Here is a 13,771-nt window from a genome sequence, read left to right on the forward strand (position 1 = left end):
AGTGCAACAACAACAACAGAAGTAGGAAACCATTCAACTTGTGGAAAAATACTGGGCTTCGATGATCAACAACACCAAAACATTCCATGATATCTTAGCAATTCAACAAAGGATGGATTTAATTGAACACGCGTTTCAACAAGTTCGCAAAATTGGAGGATGGTGTAGGTCCTTCAAAACATCCTCATAATGAAGAAGCTCACGATTCAAATGAAGATGAAACCGCAATTGAAATAAGCTCAACTCATATGTTCGGGCTTGATGATGATAACTATAATGATGTTCAACAACCCCTTCCTTTAGATGACTTCATAATGGTACTTGATGATGATGAATCTATTGGATTTAGTCTCTAGGAAAGAATTTCTCAACCTGCAAGCCAAGGTTGATCAAATTCTTGTTGCAGTAACTACCCAAGCACCGTAGAACACTAAAACTCTAACACCTCAGTCCCTTATTGATCGTATTGAAGTTTTAGAGACAAGAGAACATATGAATGCTTAAAGAATTCTTCTAAGAATTGAAATAGGAATTAGGGATCCTGATAACCGCATAACTGCTAATCACAAGGAGTTCATGTCAACAGTTGAAAATCTCATCAAATATGTAACTGAACTGAAGAATGACTTCAACCAAAATCTTGAAAAACAAGCAAGCCACTCTAAGCAACATGTTGAAGAGACCCACACTGCAAACGAATCAGGGCTTGCGGATCAACAAAATACCATCAATGGGTTACGACAATGACTCACTACAAACTCGAGTGTTGATGAAATTCTCTGCCTTACAAATGAGATTTATCAACTACTCTTCAATAAGGAGATCCCTAACAATCAAAAAATTTGTGAACAAATGAAGACCCAGTTCAATGAGACATTTTAGAAAATCGATGGGTTAAAGCAGTTGTTTGAGGAGCAACGAGAGCTTGTTTCCTCAGAAAGGGGAAGTGAAAGAGAACAAGAACAAGACCCTTTACAATCCAAGACTCCTTTAGTTCATCAACATCAAACTCCTCTACGAATTCAACATCCTCTTATCGAAAAATTGAACAAACAACCAACTACGCGGTCTTCACCAAAGTCTCCAAAAAAGTCTCCTCAAAATTCAATCTCTCAAGACTCTCCACAACACACTCTTCCTCATTTGAAAAAATTAGCACCTAAAATGTCTTCTGAACACTTCGATGACTCTCTGGCCACAGCTCAAAGAAAACGTGACTCGAGGGTAGCAAAGTTTGAAGAACAGATTTGGAGAGCTGATGGGTTCGATATAATGATGAATGATTCATTATTCAACTCTTGGGTAAACCCCACCAGCAAACTATTGGATGATGACTATCGTCCAATCCTTACTTACGGTGAACCTCCTTCAGATGCTTACTGGACATTCCTATCTCCCCAAACTCCAAGTTTTTACAGTCTTCCAATCTTTTGATCCAATCCTTCTGGATGACAAGAGAATCCCCATGGATTTTGAACGCCTGGACCTCTTTCATGCTAAGCATGGTTCAGAGTTCGAGAAAATAAGGTCTAAAGATAGACCAGACGGGGTCAAAAACTACAAAGTGAGAAAATTCATGAAGGTTGACTTCTATCAATTCACCTTGACCAAAAGAGGAGATGAATACATTTGAACCCAAGCAGACTTTGTGAATATGAACCCTAAAGAAATATTCTTAATAGCTCGGGTATTTCAGTTTAAATCTGAAAAGCATCCGAAGATGAATGTTTCTTATGAAAGAGCTTGTGATGTCCTCAAGAGATTTATTTTCGACTTTGGAAGGATTGATGCAGAAATTCATCCAATTCTTCCTAAGAAGTTTGATTTTCCAGAATTCTAACTTGTGCCAAGTTTCATTGACGGAATCCAAGGCATGTCACTCAGTGCAACAAATTTTCATGAGCTAGGGGTCATATACAAAAAAGCTCAAGATGGTCCCAAATACTTCATTTCGGTGACTGCAATCCATCGACTCACCAAGAAACAACTAGACATCACTTTGGCCTCAGTGAAAAAAATCGAAGCACACTACGTATGAAGTCAAATTTAAAATATCAAGGAGAATCCAGTGGTTTTTCGAAGTTAGAATGTTCTAGTGGATTCTCATCCGGTTCCTCAAGTTAAACAACTGAAGCAAGAAAGCTAAGAGGTCACTTTTGGGTGAAATTATGGATACAAAAAGTGACCCTCTTTAGCTAAGGAGCCACAATCTGGATTGTTGGTGATGCCATAGAAGAAGTTAACTACCGAAGTTGGAGAAGATCTTTTGTGAACTACAACCGCAAAAACTACCGCAAAGTTGAATGATGAATGAAAACTCTCATGTTACTTTACTGACTTACGATGTTTTCTTTGTTTTGTCCAGTGAAACTTGCATGGTCATTGAAGTCAATAGAATAGTATTTGTTTATTTCCAATGTAACTTTTCGGGACTCTATAAATAGAGACCCCCTCTTCATGTATCTTTACCACTCTTATCACTTCCAGAACTATTACTAAACTACAAAGACCATTCATCTCTATTCTATCTTAACTGATATCCCGAATTCCTCTTCACCTTAACTTGATCACATTTACTAACTTGTGTTTGCATGAAATCCTTGTTATGAATCAACTTGGTGTCTACTTGATATAACTTGCTGTAATTTATATTTCCTTTATATTCCGCAATCTAACACTTATAACTTATTATTGTTGAGCTAACAACATCTCTTGAGATTAACTAATTATTCCACAACATTATCTTGTACTAACATTTGTTCAACGTTTTTCTCTCAACACATTTAGTTCACAACTATAAGAATCTTAAAACATTTATCAAAGTATCATTAAAAGTTATCAAGTACACAAGTCCCCCATTGATGCGATGTAATCGAGCCGAGCCCCTCCTTAAATATAAGGAACACTGAAACATGTAAACCGCAAATTGTAAGCACAAACCACAACACAAATAAAAAGCTATGGGTTATCAGCAACCCTGGGGACTATCAACAGTCCTAGTGGGCTAACAGCACGCCTGATGGGTTATCAGCAACCCTGGATACTATCAGAGTCCCAGTGGGCTAACAGCATGTTTGGTGGGTTATTTGCAACCCTGGAGACTATCAGCAGTCTTAGTCCTATATAATCATCATAACACAATAATAATAGCTAGACCCAGCTGGTCAACACAGATACAACTATTCTACCACGTAGGCTTATACTAACATGCAAGAGTCACAAAGACAACTAGCATCCTACATACATAATTTAGTGACCCGGCATTGGTGCCTTCAACTCACGAGCACTGGGAGAAGACTCTCCTAAATCGAATAACCCTAAAAAACCACGACACGATCCCTTTTTTAACTACTTGCACCCGTAAATCCACTAATACTAGAACCAAATAAAATCTTATTTAATATTCTAGTCTCAGTTATTTCAGTAAATCCACTAATGTACATATGGAATTTAGAAATCAAAATACCCTTTTCTGCGATGTTTATATTAGGGAGTTTGTGGCACACCATGAAGTCCTAGTCTCAATTATTTCGGATTGAGATGTCGGTTTCAATTCTAGGTTCTGGAAGAATTTCATGACAAGTTGGGTACTCTTCTGCACTTCAGCACGACATTTCATTTGCAGACTGATGGATAGAGTGAGTAGTCTATTCAGACTTTAGAGGATATGCTTTGGGCATGTGTACTGGATTTTGACGATAGCTGGGATACGTATCTCCCATTGTCTAAGTTTTGTTACTACAATAGCTACCACACCAGAATTAATCGACCTCCTTCTGAGATGCTCTACAGGAGAAAATTATGGACCCTCATTTGTTGGGGTGAGGTCGGTCAACGAGTCATAGGTAGCACGAAGGTGGTGCTTCGTACTACCGAGTTGATCCAACAGGTATGTGGAAGATTGGAGTCCGCGTAAAGCCGAGAGAAGAGTTATGTTGATATGCGCCGATCAGATTTAGAGTTTCAGGTCGGGGATATGCTGCTCATGAAGGTGTCACATTGGAAAGGTGTCGCCTTGGAAAGGTGTCACCTTGGAAAGGTGTCATTCTGTTCGGAAAGTGTGGCAAGCTGGACCCTAGGTATTTTGCTCCCTTCAGGGTTATTTCTTGGGTGGGCATGGTTACCTATCGTTTGGAGCTGCCCGAGGATCTCAGACAGATTCACAACAATTTTCATGTATCTCAACTACGAAAGTGCAACGCCGACGATTCCATAGTGGTTTCATTGGAGAACAGTTAGGTGGATGAGCTCCTAAACTACATAGAGAGACTGGTTGCGATCCTCGATAAGAAGACGAAGACTCTGCAAAACAAGGAAGTGGGTTTAGTGAAGGCGTAGTGGTAGCACCGAAAAGGCTTAGAGTAGACCTGGGAGCCCGAGGAGGAGATGAGAGAGTACTATCCTGATTTATTTGTAGCAGCAGAATTCAATGACAAAGTCTAATTCAATTGGGGGAGAGTAGTAACACCCAGATCTTGAGGTACCCTTTTTTATACTTTTCAATTCTGCAATCTTTGGGTTTCCATGGCGTGGTGGAGGCACCACGACATGGAAATGTTGGATTCTTTCGCGTGCTTCATTAAAGTCACAACGATGTGGCAGCTAGCAGATGCAAAACCCTAACTTTTTAGGTATTTAAACGAAAGTGGGAGGCTAGGGTTGCTCATCCTCTGCCTCCATCACTTTCAAACCCCAGAAACCCTAACCCTATTCCTCATTGGTGCTCTTGTGCTCATTTTAGCAATCTTGTAATGGTTTTGAAGGGAGAATAAGAAGAGCTAACACCTTGATTCAGCAAGTAATCCTTTCCTACATTTTTCTGCATCTTTTGGACTCTTTGTAAGTCCTCATACTTCAACCTTTTTGTGTTCTACATCACATATGTAGGTTTTAGAGCATGTTTTGGTCCTTTTTAAAGGGGCTTGTGCGGCTAGAAGAGACAAAGGTTTCAAATTTATGGTTTCTCCATGTCCGTTGAATATCATATCATATAGATTTGGATTTTGTGCTAAGACGAGCCATGCATGGATTATAGGTATTATTTGATGGGTTATGAGCATAACATCATTCTTATGGTGTACATGCAACCCTAATTTCTTTGATCTAGGAAATTCTAATTTGAACATACAACATTGAATACCAAAGCAATAAACCCTAATCTAGCATGCATATTTCGAAATGAACATAATAAACAAGTTAGAATGATTACCTCAACTTGTTATGTAGTAATAACAAGAACTCCTTTACCTTTGAAAGCTTAGTGCCTTAAATGTTGCACCTCTAATGGAGTCACAAACACCATTAGCAACAAGGAAGAACGAGAGAGAGAGAGAGAGAGAAAGAAAGAGAGGAGATGCTCAAAATCGGCTACGGAATCCTTCTAGGGTTTCTAGAGGTCAATTTTGGCATGCCCAAGGGTTCCTGATAAAGCTGAGCAATTAGGGTTTCAGTCAAAACCCTAATCTAATTGCTTAGTCCTTAAGCAGCCCAAAGGATCCTTCCAAAAGGCCCCTTGGATGATTTCTATATGGACGGCCATATAGAATTCGTCCATTTCTTCCTTATGGATCCTAAGCCCAACTATGTAACTATCTTATAATTACAATATCAGTCCCCTTGATTTAATTAATCTCTTTTGACCACAAAACTAATTCTAAATTATTTCTTGATCAATATTAATTAAACCATATGATGTCTCTTTTAATATATTATTCACATAATATATTAATAAATCACAATTAATCCTTTTTCTCCATAATTCATCCTATCAGTTGCTAAGGTGAAGACAACCCAAAAGGGCCATGCTCATAATCAGGTCAAGTACATACGAAAATACTTATGGGCTTAGTGTAACGACCCAAAAAAATCTCATTGTTAACGAAGTTAGTCTTCCGTTATATATAAGATTAAGTTGTGCGTATATTTCGTGTAGGACTATATGCTTAATATATAATAACATGAACAAAAATATATTATTTATGATTTAAAAGATTTAATTAATATTTTAAATGATTATTTAGGATTTAATTGATACTTAAAGTATTAAAAGATCATTTATTGATAAATTAAATTATTAAATGATACGGTTGTAAAGTAAAACAAAAGGAAAATTATAGGGTTAATATTGTAATAAGTCTCAAAGATCAGGGGATATAATTGAAATTAGAATTCAATTTGTAAATTGAATTCTCTACGCTCATAACTCACGATTCTAAATTAGTTTTAATAAATAACCCTACGTGATCAAGGAAACTGCCGCATCCTATCTTTTCTTTTCGTTTCCGTTACGATATCGATTCGCATACTTCCCTTACACCCTAAATACACCAATCACACTCACTCCTTATGGGCTGCCATATTTGCGTCGACTAGAGAAAGAAACAGCGTTGCGTGTTCTGGAAATCAAAGCAGGAAGAAACAGGGCCTTCTTTGCACCTGGTAAGTTTCCTTCATAAACTTGAAAGATCATACAATTGCTAATGACTGTGAATGTATTAATCCGATGTAGCAGTTGCATAGTAAACGTTAGTTTGTTAAGCATATATTTGACACCATGTTGCTTTGCTGCCAAGTTATAGCCCTTCCTTTCCTTCCTTGTTCTTGGAACTTTCTGTCAACCCAATGCTCTTAATCCTTAAACGAGATACTGCTCATGGAACAAATCCAGATGGGATAATAGCCCATGTGTGTACTGGTGTGTTTGGGATGTTCTCCATGAGCAGCTGCTATTGAAGAAAGCTTATGTCAAAGCTTATACTTCTCTCTTTTCTTCTATAATTTTCTTCTGATTTCACGATGAGGGGCAGCCAATAAACATACATCTGTTTCACTTCTTTTCTTTTGTCTATCTAACCAAGTTGGTTTGCTGCCAAATCAAGTACCCTTAGCCATCTGAAGTGGGTAATCCTTCTGATTTTATTAATCTACTAGTCTCGAAACTACAGACAATCATATCCCTTTGTGTCCGGCCATAAAAGAAAATAGTGTAGTCGTAGCCTTCTTATGACAATATAGATATAAGTTGATTAATTAACTTATAAACAAGTTACAACTACCAAAACTTCACCGGATAAGGTCTTTAATTAGATTATGTGTGTATATTATTATTAGAACATGACCGGTTATCGTAATTACATGAAATTTTGAATTTGTTAAGTCTAGTTGAAGTTTAAGTAATCATCACATAAATGTCGTGGCTTATAATTTTGGCAATATCACGTGCTTTATTAGTAAAGATAAAATAATACTACAATAGTTACATGCTAATTCTAAAGTGTTAAAAATAATCTAATTTTCAGCAAATATTAAAAGCTATGTTTATGAACTTGTGATTCAAATAATGAAATAATGGTATATGTCTTAATAAGGAATTTTGTAAATGAACGTGTATAATTTATAAAAGAGTTTCTATCTGATCACAAATTATATATTACGGTGCATGACATGGAATAGTTAATTAAAAGCACAAGTTGATTCCAGATTAGTGTCAACGACTTTGTAATATAAGCTTCATTATGGTTAGTTAACATTGAAGGATACTAACATACAATTTAATTAAGTAATAAAGCAAATCAAGGCAATCGTAATTTATAAACAACAATAGACTAGTCTAATAAAGTAATATGAGATAAGCTAAATATACAAGTGTTAATCATGTTTATCATAGCCTAAACTAAGTAAATATATACTTTTTGTTTAGGTATTTGTTGAGTAGAAGAGCTACGAATTCACGTTTTGAAGTGATTTCACTGCCGAACCAAAGGCAAAGGTGAGTCGATAGACTTTTCATAAACCTTGTACATAATCGAAAACTACTTTCCGGAAACGGCTCGGTTAGTCAAATTAGGATATTATTAATTGTTGATTACGCCAGTAAATGCAATATGAGATATGTCATTGTTTTGCCTTCTGTGACATTTGTATGCTTAATAAATTTGGTTGATCTGACTAACTGGTACTTGATACAATTAATTGCAACTACGATATGCTAAATGAAATGCTTGATCTTGTTGAGTACCTTCTAGGTACATATGTTATGAATCTTGATTATGATAATACGAATATTGCATGCTTGTACTTGATTTACGATCGATTATGTGGGGTTATACGTAGAGGGAAAAGGGTAGAACCTAGCACTTAGCATGAAACCTTAATCCGGATACCTTCGAGCCTGGTTTGTTGAAAAATACCTCCTAGGAAAAGAGCTTAAGCCATTTTCGAGTTGCTCAGTCTTTCTAGATGCCCGTGCGACACATGGTACGTGTACACTTCGGTGTTTGCGGACTGGAGTGATGTTGGCCATTCGAACGAGGCCGGAACAAACATCATGTGCGAATCAGGAGTTATATCGTTGAATTGACATTGTTTGTACCGATCCCGAACGACACCGCGATGTACTTGTACATTGCATAGTCGGAGTACTGAAAGTGGAGTCTTGGGGTCGGTGTGACGGGTGGGAGTCGCGAATCACCTAAAGCATTTGGCTGGCCAGGCACACAAGGTAGTAAACGGGTTTTTCCCTTGGGGTTAGGTATCACTATGAGACTACCTACACCTATACGATTATGATAGATTCCTTTGGTATGATGATGTACGATTACCATATGATTATGCATGAAATACGATTGATGTTACACTAATGAATGATATGGGAATAGACGATACCAAATTGAATGATTGAATTGTATGCGAAAGATAATTGATTATTGATTGTTATGTGAATTTTGTTTATATGATCGTAATTTGAATGATTGACCCATTAGGGGATGGTATGTTTTCCCTTTGGTTGTGTACAAACTCCTATTGGCTCACGAAGCATTTGATGACACTTGTTTCTTTGCTTTGTGCCTTTACTATTGGTACAGGTAGCTTAGTAGCTTGGCTTGGTGAAATGAGGACACTTTTGGGTAGTTTATCCTTAGATAAAGATGCCACTTGGAGACGTTATTTAATTTTGAAACTTATGTTTCCGCTATAATTAAATACTTTTGATATTTTGGTTTTGAATTGAACGTAACGTTGTGATTTGAAATGTTTTTGAAATGAACGATGTTTACAATCTTCCGCTGCATTTTCCGTTCAAAGATTTTAGAAATAAATGAAACAAATTTGGGTGAAAAATCATGACGTTACACTTAGACACCTAATCCAATAGTCCCCCACTTGTATAAGTCTAATAACTATATTGGAAGTACGACTTTAGAACCTAATTAGCAATCGTAGCTTTCAAAAGCCGTCGTCGAACTCTGATCTTATCAGCAATGAGTCCTTTAGATAAGGTATCATATATTCCTCCATTCTAGATATCATATGAAATGAAACATGGATTTTAATCATACTCTCTGTTCATGTGTTGTTTCCCAATTTCCGATTTATGACGACTGACAGTAGAGTACAATTGAACACATCAACTTTGTGCAGGCTTCGCCAAGCGCTTAGGGTGTCATCACTAAATCATCGAGGGACACAAAGATATCGTTTTTATCTCTCTTAGGGTAAAAGGAACGAATAAACTTCGACTCTAATGCTCGCTTATACTTACTCATCAAATCACACAACAATATGTTTTATCACACGGAGTTACTGGTGCGTTCACATATGTCAATGTGAGACCGACTTGCAAACTACAACTTACATGTATCCGTTTCAAAATATAAGATATTATCGTCTCACTAACCACTCGTGATAAAATCCATGAAGTGATTCAAATGAGCGTGGGTTTAATCCAATACTCAAATCTTATTTCAGGAGCACTCATGAACACTTGGAGCAGCGATTTCTTTTGTTGAAGAATGAGTTCTTCCTCTGAATAGATGGCGAGAATATGTTCTTGGTGGTAGGGCATGGTTAATCTTTTAGTAGGCATAGAGTAGAAGAAACAGATCAATCAAGAGAATTTCCACTAGATGCCAGAAAGAGGAAGACAGAAGCAAGAGCCCCCAGGGGAGAAATGTGAGTTCATCGCCGGATTCGGAGTAGTTCAAATCAAAGAGTTCCGGATATGCGGATTAAGTGAGAGCGAGTTTGTTTGAGTCTTTCTTGGTTTTTGAAGCGTGAAATGCGTGTGTGAGCATTGTTTTTCCGTCTTTCTCTTATAATGTTCTCAAAGGATACGACAAAACCACTTTATGTTTAGTGGTTTTTAGGGAAGGATCAGGACTTTTCGAGAGCTATATTCTAAAGTATGATTGATTGTGGACATTTTAATAACCTAGTTATTCTGGAAGTCAAAACATACGAAGTGAAACACAATAATAATCGATTCCAATATGGTCTCAAAACTTTTGAGTATAGATAAAACACTTTTTATTTAATCACCATATCGATTACACATTAATCATTGTATAATGTTTTGGATAATCAACTTAATGCTTGAATTGAAAAACAATAGTTATCCCATGCTCCAAGTATGCACACTATGTTTACCTATGGTCCTTACATTGTGAAATAGATCAATTGAATACATTTCCAATGATGCTCATTTCACAACTCCCAATCCTTATCATAAGTGTAAGAATATGAAATTCTTGCCACTATTAGAATGTGTTAGATTCTAACATTTTACGCAATGATCCTTATGTAATGTCATAGCAATAAAGTCACAAAGACTTTGCCAATGATATTACAAAGTACTCTATGAAGTCTCACATTCAAAGTACATTCCTTTGAACATCCTTCTTACATAAAAGTTTCTAATCTACATAGATTCTTAATATCCAACTCCCATTATGGAAACATTTCCATATTTTCCATATGGCAACTCATTCTAAATAGAATCTTATCTATTCATAATAATTTCGATATGGTCCATCCATTACTATACTTCCAACTGCCCACAAGTGACCAATCCTCAGCGAACTTTAGATTATACTTGACAATTTTTTAACTTACTTTAGTCATATTTGATTTTTGTCCTTTTTCCCTCTTAACGCTCTAGGCATTTGGAATAGACAGAACGGCCGAATATTACAACGTATGTAATCGATCTTATACCTGAAGCATATGGGATACAATTATAACGTCTTAAATAAGGACATGATATTTTACCAGTCTCTTGCTATAATATTGCCATATGTAGAATTCCCTTTATGTTTAATCTTTTCAACATAACATTTATATATGTCCTTTGACTAAATTTGATTAAAATTTCTCGATCTAAGCTTTTAGATTTGAAATGAAGTATAAATTTCTCTCCCTTAATTATAGCAAAACAACTTTTCAACCTCAGCAACTTTTCGAATTGAAACTTTTGTTTTATATAATTAATAATGCTAACTTGCAATACATAAAATAATAATCATGCTCCCACTAACATGATAATTATAACACTTATGCTCCCACTAGCTTTGACATGTACTCAGAAAACAACTGGACTTCTAGAAATTAATACTTATTGACTTTCTTACCAAAGTTCATATTTCTGATACAAAAGGCTTCGATAAGACTTTATCTAATCTCATACACCTTTTATTAGAAAGCTCATATGTGTGTCTAATATTTCAAAACTTACAACAATAATTCTTAAATGTTAAACTAATTGCCAAATATCATAATTCGAACTATGAAGAGGGATGCCATAATCAAAATTCAATTTGAGAATGTATTTTACACAATCACTGTCTCCTTAAATCTTCCTAGTGAAAGAGTTTCCTCACAATCATTTTCATGAAGCGGAGAGAAACATTATCACTTAGATTTTATGGTTTATGCGTTCCTATCCATGTGAATTTGCCATAACCATAATCATAAGACAATGTTTGTGACAAATCAAAACTCATATGGAATGAACTTGTTCAATCTTCATTTTTGCCACCTGGCAGCACAAGGGCATACCATGTCTTCCAAGTTGTTGAGCAGATCACCCATACAAATCAATGAACTTTCATTGATTAAGGTGCTTTGCCTTTATGCATTCAACTGAGAACTTATATGACTAACATGCATAGTCAACTTTAAATGGAATGGGAATAGAAACAAGAATGTGTCAGCATGATAGGTTACAAACCTCAAGTCGTGTGCTAGTGATAAACAATAGGTTCACTCTTGATAAGTTCTTGAAATCTTTTTCAAGATCTTTAAGACTCTCACTGACCTCTTGACATATAAGAGTGTCTTGTCAAGAAACATTTACTTGACAACCAAATATTCAAGAGTCAGTGCGGGTTCTTATCAAGACAAACACTTCACACAATTGGTCTTAGTTTGTCTTTGTCTCATCCAAGACATCACAACTTACCAATTTCAAATGTGCAGGAGTAAGAAACTTTTCTAGTCCACATTTGATGAGTGTGTTATAAACCTTCTTTAAGATGTGTCACTCAAGTCACAATCTTGGAGTTCAACTCTAAGATTTGATTTTGGAACAAAGTATGATTCACCTTTTGATTTAACCATTCCAATAATTTTCGATTCCTCTTCTTAGCCATACTAGTGCACTAAGGTGTCCTAAGAGGATCAATTGTGACATGGTTTCATAATCACAAAGTTAATCATAAAGTGCGATACTTAAGTAGTCTTCCTTCTTTTCAAATTGGAGAAACTTTTATCCTTCTGCCTAATTGATTCTTCTTATTCGTTCTGCTATACATTGAAACTTTTTCAACGATTTAGAATTACACTTAATCTTGTAAGCATAACCATATTTACTAAACTTTTAACAACTCATTATGAATATTCTTATCATTCTTTGCGGTGGACTTGACCTAGTGCACAACAATGTGTACTAGAAGTCCTAGTCCTTCACTTGACTCACATACTTAAGTGAACAAGGAATTAGTCTTAATTTCCCAAATACGAAGGTTCTCATTCATCATACAATACCAGTTCCATGATTCCAAGTTTCTGTCTAATTGAAATTTAGGTGATGAGAGTCATTCCTTATTTGGTAAATTTCTGACACTACCATAAATAACATAACTAAGAATCACATACTTTTCAATATTGCTATCAATAGAAAGTTACAAACATCAATGTTCACAAATGCTATTGTAAGGATATATAAATAAGACAAAACAAAATTTATTTTATTTATAAAAGTACGGAAAAACTTATCCTTACAACGGAATTACAAATGAAAAATATGTTACTAAATATTTCTAAGCAATCTACCGTAACTCTTAAACAACAGCTCAAAAATCCGATCTTTAAACCATGCGATCGAAATCCATTTCTTCGTAATCAGACTCAGCTCACTCTTCTTTTAAGCATCTTTTCTTTTCTTCGATCCTAAAAAACATCAAAATGCAATCTTATCACATCATGTATTAACAATCTACAAATAGGAACTTAATAGAGTTATATAGTGGATTTTACCTAAAGCAGAGTCATACATCTTGACTTTCCCATCTTCGCGATCCTTCAGGTAGATACGACAGCTTCGCATCCAATGGCCCTTCTATTTGCAGTAGAAAAAAACGAGCTCTTTCGGAATAGCACACGGGACAATCTTAGATTCAGCCTTTCTCTTTACCATCCGGTCAAACGGTTTGACCTTCGCCAATCCCTTTCAATTGAGGAAAGAAGACTTTTCTGGACTTCCAATGTTGCTATCGTCGATATCCATGGAAGTTTGGGAAGTTGACTTACTGGTCAAATTTGCTTTACTAGTGCGCCAAATCATTGTTGATTCAGCGACAATTAGCAAATAGGTAAGATCAATGAGGGTCACGTCGTGGTCCATCATATAGTAATCTTTTATGAACTCACTATATGATCCGGGAAGTGATTGAAGAACCAAGTCAACATCCAACTTCCTTGAGACATTGACACCCAA

General features: G+C 36.0%; 1 long non-coding RNA gene across 1 annotated transcript; it reads left to right on the top strand.

Moving 5' to 3' along the window:
- Positions 1 to 6,296: 6,296 nt before the first annotated feature.
- Positions 6,297 to 9,058, top strand: LOC145100489 (uncharacterized). Its single transcript, XR_013705078.1, has 3 exons — positions 6,297 to 6,438; positions 7,700 to 7,768; positions 8,865 to 9,058. It is a non-coding gene; the product is annotated as an uncharacterized LOC145100489 (long non-coding RNA).
- The last annotated feature ends 4,713 nt before the right edge of the window (positions 9,059 to 13,771 follow it).

This window comes from Lactuca serriola, chromosome 4 (assembly GCF_051521515.1).
Source record: "Lactuca serriola cultivar US96UC23 chromosome 4, Lser_US96UC23_V15, whole genome shotgun sequence".
NCBI classification, from domain to species: Eukaryota; Viridiplantae; Streptophyta; class Magnoliopsida; order Asterales; family Asteraceae; genus Lactuca; species Lactuca serriola.